This window comes from Genypterus blacodes, unplaced genomic scaffold, assembly GCF_046128005.1.
Source record: "Genypterus blacodes isolate CSIRO-AG114 ecotype Tasmania unplaced genomic scaffold, CSIRO-AGI_Gbla_v1 ptg000032l_1, whole genome shotgun sequence".
Classification (NCBI taxonomy): Eukaryota; Metazoa; Chordata; class Actinopteri; order Ophidiiformes; family Ophidiidae; genus Genypterus; species Genypterus blacodes.
This window is the reverse complement of record NW_027466845.1, coordinates 55,001-60,000: the sequence shown is the minus strand read 5'-3', so window position 1 is coordinate 60,000 and position 5,000 is coordinate 55,001. Positions and strand designations below refer to the sequence as shown.

Below are 5,000 nucleotides of genomic sequence, written 5' to 3'. Positions count from 1 at the left end.
TGGACAATAGCAGGGACATGTCCTGACCAGAGAGAGAGAGAGAGAGAGAGAGAGAGAGAGAGAGAGAGAGTCAGAGACAACAAACAAACCAAGCAGGGACCCAACCTGTGGCAACAAAGGGAGATGCTTCAAACAACACAGAGTCTGCTTGTTATTCAGAACAGAGGTGGTTAACTGTGTTTGATCTGACTCCACTAATTAATGCTAAGAGGAAGAAGAGAGAGAAGAAGAAGAAGAAGAAGAAGGAGAAGAAGACGCCTGCAAAATGGCCTCTAAGATTCTTGGACATTTACATCCTTTTTTGCCACTAATCAGTGAAAGTCTGCCACACCGGTTGCTATAGAAACGCTCATTTGTAAGGATTAGTGGTAGTTTTCTGCACAGATGGCCCAGAGTTTGGTTTGAGCGCCGGTCAGCCCAGCACGCAGCGCATTCAAGGCGTTTTTATGGTGAGGGTTAAGATAGGAGCGACCTTTACCATCACAAAACACAAAAGGTCACCGGTGAGCACAAACAGGAGAGCCGAGAAGAATTACATTAACACAGGAATGCACACACAGACACACACACACACACACACACGCACTCTCCAGACTAACTGCGGCTTCATTCAGAGGCGTAAGAGCCACCTGCTCCACTTCTGCTTGTCCACTTAGCCTCAGCTCCTTTATGCTCGGAGGCACGACGATGCAGAAAATAGAAGAAGATCCTAAAACTGTCACGGATCCGACTGAAGAGTTAAAGGGAACGAGGCGACGTCTGCGTACTGTAAAGTGTCCAAGAGCAGCGGGGAAGAGTTTGGGTGGCGATCAGAGGATGAGGGGCAGCTGGGAGGACGGGTGGGAGGTAGAGGAGGTCGGGACAGATGGTGAGACGATGCTGAGGAGGCTCTGAAGGACAGAGCTCCAGACTTCTCTGCTGCTCGCGTCCAACAGTACAACAAACTGAACACTTTGTATTTGTTGGAGAGAAAAGTGAGTTTCCACGCAGCGATGACTGAACAAATGAGTGAGAGACAGATGGGCCACGTTAACAAGGATCCACTGTGATGGAGGAGGAGAGGAAGTGACTGACAGGTTTAAGAGCTGGGATTCATCTGTTTACACACACAATATCTCAGTCACACACGCACACGCACGCACGCACACACGCACACACACACACACACACACACACACACACAGGCTCACAGCACAACTATCATCATCATTATTATCAGTAAGATCATACTTTTTACTTATATTTGGCCTTTTATTTTATATTTTGTTATAAAAATAAAATATTATTATAATATTTATAATAATTATAATAATTATAATATATATTATTAAATGACAAAAAAATTGTGTTGTAATTATTTCATTGTTTGATTGTGTATTTTCTAGCTTTGACAATACTTCAGAGCATTGAGTCGAGACAAAAAAGGTGTGTGTGTGTGTGTGTGTGTGTGAGAGAGAGATAACGAGCACACTCTCTCTCTCTCTCGCCCCCTTCTCTCTCTCAGTGCGCTGTCCATATGCTCTCCTGCTCACTCTCTCTCCCCCCCCTCTCTCTCTCGCTCTCGCTCTCTCTCCCTCTCTCTACCTCAGTGCTCTCCGCGTCCCTCTCTTTGTGTGTGTGTGACTGTGTGTGTACGGACGCGCTCGCAGCTCGTTGCCGTTATTTGGAGCTCGTTCTCCGGGTGAATCCGGGCGGAGGTGGACGCGGTGGATCCGTGAACTTTCATGTGAGTACAGATAATGTTTGTTTTCTTACACTTCAACCAGAAAGGAGGAAAAGTGTGTGTGTGTGTGTGTGTGTTCAGCAATTCGCGGCACACATGACTACTCCAGCATTATTGTATGTATATATAATGTATATCTGAGTTATGTGTGTAGTTCTATGTTCTGTCTGTGTGTGTGTGAGCTCATTGGGTCAGTGTGTCAGCTCATGACACACACACACTAAGTGTGTTTATGTTCACGATCAAACTCTGTGTAAGTCAACCTAAAGCTTTTACGTAACACACACACGCACGCACAGACACGCGCACACACACACAGGCGCGCGTGGGTCCATCAGCAGATGTTCCGCTCTCCACGCAGCAGGTTCGGCTTCTGCTCGCACCGAACCGAGAAGAAATGTTTTGGCAAATGGAGCGCGCGCTGAGCTGGCAGCGTGTGTGTGTGTGTGTGTGTTTAACTGCAGACGAGTTAATAAATCATGAGACTGAACAACGAAGTCAGCTGCTTGACGCCGCGCGGGTCCCACCTGTGCGCATGCGCACATGACGGCTCCTCTGTGCGTGAAACAGAGCAGAACCTGCTTTCAGGTTCCACATAGTGAGGTGACGTCATTACCGTCTACACCTCAAATACTCTGCACAGTGACTGTAACTAGACCTTACAACTCAGGTATGAGGGAAGGTTCAATAGGTTCAATACCCCGCCCCCTGACAGACAGACAGACAGACAGACGCCTCTTTGGAGGAGGACAGACCCTCCAGGATGCTCGTGGCTGATTTGAGTTTGGTGCTGATCCAGATTCTGGTTCAGATGTTTCTTTTCTGTGCAGTGGTGCTGCGTTCACAGTCACAGTTGGCTGTAGTTTTGCAGGGTCCTGGTGTAATGTGTGTGTGTGGGAGAGGAGGCTGCTCCAGGTACACAGGTCCTGAGGGGGATCACAGGTCAGACAGACAGACAGACAGACAGACAGACAGACAGACAGACAGTGTGTCCGTGTGGAGTCAACATGACGAGGCCCCTCAGGCAGGAGGGTGCTCAGGCAACTCCAGGAAAAGCTTCACGCGTCACCACAGAGCAGAGAAGTGACGAGCAGCAGTCTCAGGGTTTCACAGAGTCGTTTGTCTGCAGAGGAGCAGTGGATTCATTTACTGCTTTAAACTGAGAGGGTTAATATGAACTACGACCCCCGAGTGAGCCAGTCTGCCTCTCCTTCATCTTTCCTTCCTCTCTCCTTCTTCTCTCCTTCCTCTCTCCTCTCTAAAACTCTAAAAACCTGTTTTGGAGGTGACAGGTTCCACCCCCCCCTTCCACACACACACACACACACACACACACACACACACAGCAGAGATCATTGTCCTGACCTCTTCCTGACCTCAGAGGAAAGTGAATCTGCTCAGTTGTAGCTGCGACATGGAATGCAGAAGGATGGTGTGGTTTAACTAAGAGACGCCGCTCTACACACACACACACACACACACACACACACACACACACACACACACACACACACACACACAGATCCATGTAAAGTCAGACAGAAGTGTGACCTTTAGAAGAATGTGTCCACCCATGGGTGACAGGGGACAAACATCTTCATCAAGATCTAATCTTCTAGAAACAACCATTCATAAGCTAGACAACATGAGGACACTAAGATGAATGAGATGAATGTAGGAGTAAACACACACACACACACACACACACACACACACACACACACACACACACACACACACACACACTGTCACCTGAGTGGGAGTCAAACCTGCTGTCTGGATGCCAGATGTCACTTTTCTACGTTAAACCAACAGCAGAAGGTGTTTGCACAAACATTTGGTGGCTGAAACACTCAAGTTAGAGAAACACATTTAACAAACAGGTTCACTAAGAATCTGCAGCTGGTAAGAGCCAGAGAGAGAGAGGGAGAGAGAGAGAGAGAGAGAGAGAGAGAGAGAGAGAGAGAGAGAGAGAGAGAGAGGCGGCACAGCTGGACACTGCATGTGTGTGTGTGTCATGGATGTAGAGAGATCCTGTGCGGAATCAAACACGTATGTCATCAACGGAGATCAGGAGAAGCAAACTGGCAAAAGGCTGATATGATCTCACTCTCACACCTTCACTTCCTGTTTAAAGACGTTAACACCATCAGGACTCAATTACAGAGGAAAGGAGTTATTGTGATCAAAAGGTTCTGCAGATAAAGAGGGAGAAGATGTGAGGAGGAGGAGGAGGAGGAGGAAGAGTGGACAGAAACAACTACAGCAGAAGAGGGAGGGAGGGAGGAGTGAGAGTGAAGACCGGGGTGAGGAAGAGGGAAGGAAAAGAGCGAGGGATGAGTGCGGGACGAGACAGCGGTGCAGAGGAGTGTGTGAGTGTGAAAGACAAAGGGGGGCGGAGCCTGTGTGTCAGGTCTGATCTCTGAGCTGCGAGGGTGTAATTGCTCTCCAGAGGAGGAGCGATAAGCAGCACTTACGAGCCGCTGCGGTTAAGTAATCACAGTGATTAAGGGGCCGTGCCGGCCGACGCTCGTCTGGAGAGTCCACCATCAGCGTCGCACGACATCATCGCACGACATCATCGCTTTATCAGGCAACACGAGGGAACGATGGGCTCCGTGTTTAGAGGTCAATAAAGAGCAGAGGAGGAGGAGGAGGAGACGTGCTGGACTCACTCAGGGGAGGCGAGGGACAGATTTAGACTGGAGACGCGAGTTTGAATCCTCTGCTTCATTCATAAAAACTCTTACAAGCTACGAGCAGCATGAAGAAGTAACCCAACAACCATTCTGTGTGGAGTCTGAATGTGCTCCTCCTGTGTGTGTGTGTGTGTGTGTGTGTTTCCTCTGGGCACTTTCAATTCCCCACAATGTGTTATGTTAATCCCCCCCCTGCCTTTGCCCTTGAACAAGGCAGCGGGGCTGTAGATGTGGAGTTGCTCCCCTGGTGTTTTACTGCGGCTGCCCGCTGCTGCACACAGGCAGGGTCACACTCAGAGGACAGGTCTCATTAAACCTGCACAAGGACGGACAAAGACCTCCTCAGAGTGTAGATCTGTGTGTGACAGATAGGACGGTTCACCAAACACACACAGGACAACGTCTCTGGAACTTTGCTGTCCACGTCTCCATCTTACAAGCGAGGGGACGAAGTGGCCGATCCTCCAGGAAGTTGGAGTATAAAGTGATGAACGTCCCAGTTGATCTCTTTAGTCCGATGAGCTCAGAGACACGCGGTCCTGCAGCTCACGGCTCCTCTAATGAAGATCATGGTGTCG

General features: G+C 49.0%; 1 protein-coding gene across 1 annotated transcript in view; it reads left to right on the top strand.

Moving 5' to 3' along the window:
• Nucleotides 1–1,507: 1,507 nt before the first annotated feature.
• The window catches only part of gpr4 (G protein-coupled receptor 4), a 25,679-nt gene continuing 22,186 nt past the window's right edge, over nt 1,508–5,000 (top strand). Inside the window, exon 1 of the mRNA XM_076145884.1 lies at nt 1,508–1,726. The gene's annotated coding sequence lies outside the window, so the exon portion shown is untranslated. The remainder of the gene's footprint in view (nt 1,727–5,000) is intronic.